The sequence below is a fragment of the Rattus norvegicus genome, chromosome 8, assembly GCF_021556685.1.
Source record: "Rattus norvegicus strain SHRSP/BbbUtx chromosome 8, alternate assembly SHRSP_T2T, whole genome shotgun sequence".
NCBI lineage: Eukaryota > Metazoa > Chordata > Mammalia > Rodentia > Muridae > Rattus > Rattus norvegicus.
In genome coordinates, this window is record NC_141541.1 from 108,596,079 (window position 1) to 108,607,500 (window position 11,422).

Below are 11,422 nucleotides of genomic sequence, written 5' to 3' on the forward strand. Positions count from 1 at the left end.
GTGAATATGGGATCGCGTAGTTTAAGGTGTTGTAATGTGTTCTCCCGACTCTAATGAAGAGACACAACTGAAACAGTTTAGTTGTTTTTGCCTACTGTGAGAGAGGAAAAAAAGATATACGTGTCTGTGCTGAGTGTGTGTGCATGCGCAGCGGTGGTGATGATAACGATGACAACGATGACAGCAGTGATGAAATGATGAAGAAGATGATAATGATGACAAGGACGATGATGATGACGATGACGACGCTGATGTGGGCAAGTATAGTCATACAGGCACATGGGTACACACACCTGCTGCCATCAAGGCTCAGTCGCACGTGTGGTTCCCTCCCCCAAGGTAAGTGGTGTGAACTGACCTAGGATAAGATGTCAAATTTTCTCTCAAGAGGACAGGAAATACTCGTGCTGTTGTATAGCAAGTGGCAGACTCTGCAGTGAGTTTCTAAAATCAATAACTGTAAAGCCAGGCCACTGCTGAGTAAACAAAAACAGCCAGGATATCTCCAATGGTAGGGCGTCTTCTGAATTCCCAGTATCTTTAGTTTGCAATGAAGAAATCACAGGACACACAGAATCCACAAAGCAACAGCAGCGTGGATAAGTCAGAAGGGAGGCCTAGTAACGAAAAAGGAGAAATCATTACAGGAAGGGATTGAGGTCTTCATTTATGTTTTTCCTAGTCTCTTGATGAAGGAATAGCGCTGGGGAGGGGTCTTTTCTCCTTTTTTAAAGGTTTACTTCTTTTTCTATTGAGAAATTTTCTTCCATACAATATGCTTTGATCATGCTTTCCCCTCCCCCAACTCTTTCCAGATTGTCCCTATCTCCATACCCACCCAAGTTCAGGGTTCAGGTTCTCTTTCTAATCTCTCTCTCTCTCTTTCTCTCTCTCTCTCTCTCTCTCTCTCTCTCTCTCTCTCTCTCTCTCCCTCCCTCCCTCCCTCCCTTCCTCCCTCCTCCTTTTTCTTTCTCTCTCTCTCTTAATCTCTCTTTCCTTTCTCTCTCTCTCTCCATTACTCCTCCCACCCTCCCTCCCTCCCCCAAAAAATGAAAATTAAAACAAACCAAAAATATAAATAAATAAAAAGCAAACAAAAAACCCACTTAAAAAAACATAGTGTCTGTTTTGTATTGGCCAACTATCCTGTGCCTGATCTAGAATGTGACTGATATGCCCAGTGACACTCCACGAGAGAAAATGGATTTTCCCTTTCCCAGTAAACATCACTTGCAAATAGCTCTTTAGTTAGGGCTAGGACTCTACCTGGGTCCATTTCCCCTTCTCGGTGCTGGGATTTTGTCTTGTTTGAACTTGTGCAGGTTTTGTGGGCTTCACAGTCTCTGTGAACTTACATGTAGATCAGTCCTGTTGTGTCCCGAAGACATTGTTCCTTGGAATCACCCGCCATCTCTGGCTCTTACGATCTTTCTGTCTCCTCATCTACATAGCTCCCTAAGCCTTCAGGGAAGGAATTTGACGAAGACCTCCCATGTGGGACTGAGGGCCTCCAAGTCTCTCACTCATTACTTATGTCCAGTTGTTGGTCTCTGCTAATTCCCATCTACTGCAGGAGGAAGCTTCTCCAATGAGGGTTGAATGATACACTCATCTATGGGTAGAGCACCATGTCGTTAAAAGTCATTTACGTTCTGTTTTGTTTCCTCAAGCAGTTGAAACTGCTACCTCATAGTCAAGGCAGAGAGATGGTCAGAAATATTGGAGAAATGTTGCTTTGTACGACTCGATATCCCACACAAGAACACTGACACTAAGCCCTTTTCTTCCACTGCTATTTCCCTTCCTGTGTATCCCTTTCCATTAAGTGACCCTTTCTGGATAGCATTTTCAACAAATCGTGCTGGTTCAACTGGAGGTCAACATGTAGAAGAATGCAGATCGATCCATGCTTATCACCCTTTACAAAGCTTAAGTCCAAGTGGATCAAGGACCTCCACATCAAACCAGATACACTCAAACTAATAGAAGACAAAGTGGGGAAGCAACTCGAACACATGGGCACTGGAGAAAATTTCCTGAACAAAACACCAATGGCTTATGCTCTAAGATCAAGAATTGACAAAAGGGATCTCATAAAACTGCAAAGCTTCTGTAAGGCAAAGGACACTGTGGTTAGGACAAAATGGCAACCAACAGATTGGGGAAAGATCTTTACCAATCCTACAACTGATAGAGGCCTTATATCCAAAATATACAAAGAACTCAAGAAGTTAGACCGCAGGGAGTCAAATAACCCTATTAAAAATTGGAGTTCAGAGCTAAACAAAGAATTCACAGCTGAGGAATGTCGAATGGCTGAGAAACACCTAAAGAAATGTTCAACATCTTTAGTCATAGGGAAATGCAAATCAAAACAACCCTGAGATTTCACCTCACACCAGTGAGAATGGCTAAGATCAAAAACTCAGGTGACAGCAAATGCTGGCGAGGATGTGGAGAAAGGAACACTCCTCCATTGTTGGTGGGATTGCAGACTGGTACAACCATTCTGGAAATCAGTCTGGAGGTTCCTCAGAAAATTGGACATTGAACTACCTGAGGACCCAGCTATACCTCTCTTAGGCATCTACCCAAAAGATGCCCCAACATATAAAAAAGACACATGCTCCACTATGTTCATCGCAGCCTTATTTATAATAGCCAGAAGCTGGAAAGAACCCAGATGCTCTTCAACAGAGGAATGGATACAGAAAATGTGGTACATCTACACAATGGAATATTACTCAGCTATCAAAAACAATGACTTTATGAAATTCATAGGCAAATGGATGGATCTGGAAAATATCATCCTGAGTGAGGTAACCCAATCACAGAAAAACACACATGGTATGCACTCATTGATAAGTGGCTATTAGCCCAAATGCTTGAATTGCCCTAGATGCACAGAACACATGAAACTCAAGACAGATGATCAAAATGCGAATGCTTCACTCCTTCTTTAGAAGGGGAACAAGAATATCCTTGACAGGGAATAGGGAGGCAAAGATTAAAACAGAGGCAGAAGGAACACCCATTCAGGACCTGTCCCACATGTGGCCCATACATATACAGCCACCCAATTAGACAAGATGGATGAAGCAAAGAAGTGCAGGCCAACAGGAACCGGATGTAGATCTCTCCTGAGAGACACAACCAGAATACAGCAAATACAGAGGCAAATGCCAGCAGCAAACCACTGAACTGAGTACGGGACTCCGGTTGAACGAATCAGAGAAAGGACTGAAAGAGCTTGAAGGGGTTCGAGACCCCATATGAACAACAATGCCAACCAACCAGAGCTTCCAGGGACTAAGCCACTACCTAAAGACTATACATGGACTGACCCTGGACTCTGACCTCATAGGTATGTAATGAATAGCCTAGTAAGAGCACCAGTGGAAGGGGAAGCCCTTGGTCCTGCCAAGACTGAACCCCGAGTGAACGTAATTGTTGGGGGAGGCGGTAATGGGGAGAGGATGGGGAGGGGAACACCCACGTAGAGGGGGAGGGGGAGGGGTTGGGGGATGTTTGCCCGGAAACCGGGAAAGGGAATAACATTCGAAATGTAAATAAGAAATACTCAAGTTAATTTAAAAAAAAAAAAGTGACCCTTTCTGAGCCTCAGTGAGAGAAACACAAAAACTTAAACACTCACCCTTATTTCTTTTATCAGCAGACAGTATTTTTAACTAAAAACCAGCTTTTTGGTTGGCTGGGGGAAGTTTAGCGGCCCATGTGTAGGAGTTGGACACCCTCTGCTCCTCTTGCCTGTATTGGTGTTGGGTGGAGTCTCAAGATGGAGGCTGCAGCATTCCGAGCCTAATGTTTCAGAGACAGACAAGTTTTTCTCTGTTGTACAAAACCAACCTCCCACAATTGAGTTTATTTGGACTAATTTGCTTACATTCTTAGCCCTCGGTGACATACAATGACCTGGGCCACATGGCGACTGGAACTGAGGACTGGGGCTGGCTATGTGGCTTGAGAATTTAAGGAAACTTTCACAAGTGAAAGGTAAGGTCATTACCAGGCAAGGGAAAGTGGATTGGAGGTAGATGCGTGCAGGGAATGTCTACTAGGCGTCCAAAGGCTCAAGGCTTGAGTTTTAGTCTTGGCTACTATAACAAAACACCACAGGATGTGTGACTTACACAACAATACAGTTTCAGAGCCTAGAAACTCTCATTGGCTACCAGCAGGTTCTGGTGAGGGTCTTCTTGATTTGAGAAAGCCATCTTCCTGTGGTAAAAAATGTAAGAGAAGAAATTTGCTCTTTGGATCATCTGCCTTTCAATGGTACCAGTCTCATTCACAAGGTCTCCGACTTTCTGACTAATTATCTGCCCAGGCCCATCTCCAACAACCAGCAGGCTGTTTGTAAGTTTCTATCCATGAATTGTACAGGCATATACACAGACAGGTGACAGCAGACTAAAGAAAACACCGAATCCAATGAACGAGTGAATGACCACGTCTGAGTATTACTGCTCAACATGGATCCCTCAGACTCTGCACCAAGGCCACTGTTCCTACACTGCCTTTCCCTGTCACCTGACTCCTGTTCCAGCCTTTACACAAAGTCATCAAATGTTCCCTTCTGTCCCAATGTTGGGAACGGATAATAATAAAATATACCTAGGACATCTGGTCTCAGATGATTCATGAATTTCCTTACGTGCAAAATACAGAATCTTCCCTAGGACCCACAGATCTCTTCCCATTACAACATGCCCAGACTTTTGTCATTTCCCTAAACTGCACACATGGCTGAATCACCTCGGGTGTAATTGCTGACCTCAACTACAGCTTCCTGTCATCTATAGATCTGTGACGTTGCCCCACATACCCACCAACAAGAGTAGTCTCAGCATAGCATCCACACACACTCCAAGCTACAACAGAGATCCTAGCATAACTACTGAAGACATTCCTGCTCAAGAAGAGGAAGACTGGGAGACACAAAGGAATGATTACGCAAAGATGTATCTGGCTTACTGAACGTTGGAAGTCCCTTGGATCCTCCATGGTTCCTGGCTCTGTAATTTGGGATCTCAGTTCCTCTCCAAGTTATCCTTCCTCACCCAGGTAAGGTAGTGTGTCTTTGCAGTTGAATGGTTTTCTCAGCTTGACTCTTTCCAGTAAATTTCTGAGCATGCCACGGACTCTTTTCTTCTTGATTCTATCCCCTTTGGATACGAGCTGGAAGTAGCTATTCTGAGTTCGTTTTCCCAAAGACCTTGTTTGCTCCTGTGTATTTCATTGGGCCTCATCAAAATCAAATGCATTACTCTAGGACAGAGGTATAAGAACAAAGATACAAGACACAGGCAGGGGTGGGATATTTGCAAATTGCGTACCTGACAAGAGACTGATATCCAGACCACAGACAAGAAGGTCAAATCTCAGACTGGAGAGATGGCTCAGCGGTTAAGAGCATCGACTGCTCTTCCAGAGGTCCTGAGTTCAAATCCCAGCAACCACATGGTGGCTCACAACCATCTGTAATGAAATCAGATGCCCTCTTCTGGTGTGTCTGAAGACAGCTACAGTGTGCTTATATATGATAAATAAATAAATCTTTAAAAAAAAAGAAGGTCAAATCTCAATAAGAAAACAATCTAATTTAAAACTGAGCAGAAGAGGAGCTGTAGATGACATAGAAGTACAATAATTACTAACAGCCATGGACGTGCAGATTATAATAGTAGACTGCTGCTTCTGCCTGTTGGACTCTCCTGTCTTGGCTGACCACAGCAAGTGTTCATGGAAAGCTGAATCTATACAAGGCTTTCCCGGGGCTCCTGATGAACTTAGTTCTTTGTCCTTGCCCAGGGGCACACTTGGCAAGGTCCAGTCTGAGCCTAAGACCAGGGCCTCAAAGGAATTAATGTTTCAGTTCCTGGAAACTTGGTTTATTCCCCAAAAGAGACTGGAGTTATCATTCCCAAAGCCACTGTGGGCTCAGTCTGTGATGCCCTTGAGATAGCCTGTGTTCCCCTTGTATTACCATGTGTCCTTGATTAGGCCCCACTTGACTCTGTCCCATTGGATGCTAACTTTTCACTGACTCAGTTCCATTTTCCCCTGTGAATAGTATATAAATAAGATGCTGAACTTCTTAAGTTTGCTTGGCATAAGTCACAGTTTAAGAAAGGCCTTCTGAACTCACCTGTTTTATCTTCTTTACCTCTGATCCCCGGCCCCTCTTGCTCAGGACCCTGTCACTGAAGAATGATGTGATGGTCCCAGTCAAGTGCTTGTGAGAAGGAAGAGCAAGGAGAACACCAATGATGGTGGCAATGTGAGTGGCCCCGCTGCTTTGGAGAAAGTTTAGCAGCTTCTATAGAAGTGGAACACTCTACAACTTTTCTTAATTAGCTATGTTCTGGTATCCCCTACCCCTGCATTTCCAGCTTGACCCCATGCTCCTGCACCATGGATAGCTCCCATACCTGCACCTGCACCTGCACCTGCACCTGCACAAGCTCCTAAAGATGTAAGGGGTGGAGGTATAACTCCCACAAAAAGATCTTCTGCTCCTCCCACCTTAAGGCTGATCCCAGACAGCCCATGGCTATATCAGCAAAAGAACATCTGGCCAATGCAAGTCACTCTGACAGATGTGAGGGAATCTCACAGCTATTTGTAGACAGAACGAGTTATACAACCCTGGGTTCATTTTCATATAGCCCTGAACTACCTTCTCCATTTTTTCTATGAAGCATGTGAATAATGATAAAAGCTAATGACTCAAGCACAAACACACACACACACACACACACACACACACACACACACATTAAATAAAAGGCTATCAACAGACTGAGTCACTACACTCCCAAATATTCATTCAAGAAAATGGAGTGCATTCTGGGACTTGGTCATCATTGTTCATAAGAGCTATATTTCAATATGAAGTTTAAATAATCCAAACCTCCACTAACAGTTAAAGAAATAGGCAGTTTGTGGAATAATGACATAATAGACTACTACAAAGCAGCAAAGAAGAAGTTGACACACACAACATGAATGAATATCAAAGTAATTATGCTTTAATGAAATAAGAAAAACAAAACAAAGTTACATAATATTACTTCCACGTACTGCTAGCCAATGCTAGAGAACCTGAAGTGTCACACAGCCAATAGGAATTGTCACAGATGCATACACACCAATATTTATTGAATTAAACCAATAGGGTCTTATGCGTGGAGTAAGCTTCCATGAAGCTATTTTAGACCTTGAGTGAACCCGTGCTGCTGCAAAGGTGAGAGATGCTGGAGGGTGAGAGGCTACACTTCCTTTCCCAGTTCTCAGACCTGGTGAGATCTTCTCAGAGTGGGAATGAGGAAGAAGCTGCTTTGTGACAGGAAGTGTGAGACACCACTAATGCCCAGCCACACCCCAGGTTACCCCAGAGTGGAAAGTAACACAACGTCTAAGGATGGGTGAAACTTACCTTTCTAGAGAGAAGGGGAGGGAAGCTGGAAGTTGACCTACAATGGGTCATCTCAGAGGCTTGTAAGAAGCCCTCTGCCAGCCTCCTCATTCACATGCCCTCTGTCCTTTCCTTAAAAGAAAGTCCTCCACTTGTCTTTCACACCCTCCTCCTTCCCCTGGCTCTCCCTCCTTTTCAATTGGTGTATTTCAATGTACACAGTTCTGGGTTTTACACAACTACAGAGTGTTCTTGGACCACACCCCATCATGTCCTTCTGCATTCCCTTTTGTCCCTGTCCCTTCTCCATTAGTCCCCTCCGTTCTCTTAGACAGAATCGCTTCTGCTTTCATGCATGAAGATTTTTTGATAAACTCAACACAGACACAGCACCCCTGGGGACATCTCAGAGGCACTTGAACATCCCTGTCCTGTGAAGCACTGTTCCCAAGCAAAGTAATGGAAGCAGAGACACTGTCTATCAGCAGAAGGAAGAATCAAGAAAGCATGTTATGCACCCTTGTCCTCTCCTTACATTTACCCCAGACCACTGGTTCTGATGACTGTGTGGTTGGTTCTAAGTCCGTGTCCTGGGGAAGATGGAGGGAACTGCCAGGCAGAGTGTGGTACAGAATGGGAGAGACACAGAAAACGAGAAGCAAGACAGCTTTAGAGGCAGCCCCTTACTTCCTTTTAAAGTAATTTTGTTTTTGAGGTTATAATATAATTATAATCATTTCCACCCTTCCCTTTCCTCCCCCCAACTTCTTCAGACTTCCATATACCCCTTTCTTGTTCTCGCTTAAATCCATGAAGCTCTTTGTCTTTAGTTATTGGTGGTGATGGTGGCAGCAGCAGTGGTGTGAGTGTGTGTGTGTGTGTGTGTGTGTGTGTGTGTGTGTGTTTCTAAATGTATAAATACAACATACTCAGTCCTTATAATGTGACTTGTATATCTTTAGTGATGTCTTACTCCTTGATAATTTCTCCATGTTGCTCTTTTTCTGGAGACAGAAAGGGAAATGATTGTTTCTTTCAGAAAGAGAAAGGCCAGCTGATGAGGAAAGTCAGTGACTCGAGCACAGCCTTTAGTGTTTGGGAACATGATGCTGATACATCCTGGGGCACAGGTATCTTGACATCACCATCCTTTCCTGCATGCTGCAGGATGTATTAAGGGTTGCAGGATGTAACTTGGAATCAGAGGTTTGATAGGTCTATTGAAGACAATGTGTCAGGTTTGGTACCATAGCAACCCCTGCTTTCTCTTCCGGTCTGTTCTGCTCTCTACCAGGTCAGCATATTCCCAGCGTGAAAACTCACTAGCTTCTTGGGTTTGTTGTTCATCCCGGAGAAGCTTTGGGTTATTCTTGGGCACAATAATTGTTGTAAATTTGCTAATTCAAATGTGTGTTTATCAAGAAAACTTACCTTGTCAGCTTGAGTTTGAGCTGGTTTTGTCAAGGGCACTGCTGGCTTCTGGGAGTTCTCCCTTTGAAGAATGGAAGGCTTACTCCACTCGTGAAGAGAGCCAAAGATGTGAGTGTTATCTTCCTTAACAGAACTCAGTCAGATGGAGGTGGGTATTGAAGGTCTTCCTTGAGCAAGGTCAGGAGCAGGGCTGTCAGGGGCAACCCCTCTAGAACAGGAAAAAAGAAAAAATGGGCAAAGAACATCTGGGTTTGCCCGTGTGCAACGCTCATTGGAAATACGCAACATGGTGTCCATGTTCCATGCATAGAGATGGTACAACATAGAGGCAAGCAGCTTAGCTTGAGAGTCAAACCATCCCGTTCTCCATGCCAACATCGCTTTCCCATTGGGTATGGAGCTTTAGACCACTGGGAGCATGAGGTTAACTAGGATAATGGCTAGAAGGTGCTCAACCCACTGCCTGGCACAGGGTAAGGGACAAGACCAGGTAAGTGGTTGTTTGTGTCTCCAGTTCTTGCTAGGACTTCAGGTGAAGTCCATCCTCACTTCTTATTAGTACGTTGCCATCATTAGTTAGCAGAGATGACAGGAAACTCAGCTGGTTTCCTAGCCAGGGACTCAAACGTCTAACCTTCTGCAAGCCCGCTGTGCCTGGAGGAAAGCCAGAACAACCTTGCTTGCACTACATGGTTTTCACAGCTGTCTCTAGGCAACTTTGAGTCAAAACTCTGATTGGACTATAATTCATCACATACTTACCGCCATGGGAAATGGGAGAGGTGGGCAGGTCTTCAGCTTAATACAACTGTACAGGACCCTTCTATGGTCTACAGCCTCCAAACACAGGGCTCAAGAAAACTCTATAATCCAGCATCAAGCTTACTCTGTACCATGGGGGTTAAGCCTTACTTTCTCTCATATTTGCTGTGCAACATTGGTCTGCAGATAGTAGCAAGTGAGTGGCTTGCACTGTGTCTGATGCTTCTAAAACCTTTGATTGATTGATCGATATTCCTTAATAGAGTTTAGGTTTCACTAGGTATCCCAGGCTAGTTTCAAATTCACAATCCTCTTGCCCAAGCCTCCAGAGTGCTAGGATTACAGACATTCACTCCCATACCCAGCCCAACTCAGAAATTATTGAAAACCAGTTTCACTCTATTCCCAGGCAGCCCCAAACACTCAACAGCAAAGTATGTCTGACTGCATAGGCCACAAATATATCCTACCTTGGCCTCACACACATTTGAAGGCACCAGACGGATAAAACTCACCTTCATCCACCTGCCTTGTTCTTCAGGAAGCTGAGAAGGCATTCCGGTTTGCTGGGTCCTAACATGCTCACAAGGGGTCCGCTCCAGAACTCCCCACACCAACATCTGTATTTTGGAGAGATTATTAAAAGCAAGCTCTGGCCTCTGAAACCAGGCCTTCCCTCCACCTCATGCCCCAGGAAGCACTGGCTAGAGGACTGGGGAGAGTCAGGTCCCCACTCCTTAAGATCAGCTGCGGTCTGAACTTACAAACAAAAGGGGGTTTGTTTTGGTTTTTGGTTTGGTTTGTTTTTTGTTTTGTTTTCCTGATGGACACAAATCCTTAAACCTTTACCAGCCCATCATTGCTTCAGAGCCATGACACAAATTCTTCCCAGCCAGGAGCAATGTCCTCATCAGTGTGCAAACATTTACCCTGCTATGAGAACCAGGAGCATGTCAGATGGGTCCATATGCTGCCTGTGGGAGCACGGGCCTTTCCATTGCCTTGCCTTTGAACGTTACAGCTGTCATCGTAGAATTTTTCATTTGCCAATAGAACCTTTAATCTACCTATAAAATATGATTCACATAATGAATCCAGGTATTTCACCCGGTGCTAAAATCCAAAAGCAATTAGCCTTTTTGTTTATTTCACGCGGGAGTTAGACTAAAAGCTGAATGAACGTGCAGGAAAAGAGCCAGGCATTGGTCCAAATGTCTGAGTGATGCACTAATTAAATTGTATAACAACACTGCTATCTTTATACATATAGTTTATTACAGGTTGGGGAATTGGCCCACAATGCTTTCCAAGGCAGCCTTCACAGGAAGCCCTTCCTTAAAATGGAGTTTGCGAGTTAACTTTGGATGAGATTGGAAAAGCTTGGTTAATTTGTCTCCTTTCTCGCTGCCAAAATATATTAATCAGGGGCATTTTTAAGACTTTTTACTGTGTATTCACTAAATAAACATGATGAAACTCGGGGTAGGTGGCAGGGATAATATGAAATTAACAAGACCTAGCCCAGGTCTTGCAAAATGTTCAGCCAGCATCAACCTGTCAGGGAAGTGGGTTTGAGGAAAACAGGTGTCCCTTGGGATGACCTGGCGTTAAGAGGGGAGCCCAGGAAGCAGGGTTTGCATTTCCTGGGGGTGACTGGGGCTCTCTAGAGTGAGTTATGTGTGAGAGCTTCTCTCTCATTCCCTTCCATAACTTTCCATAAGAAGCTAACACAGCATGTACCATTAGCTTGTTTTTAAACATCTACTGTTTGCCACAAAGGCCTAGAAAGAA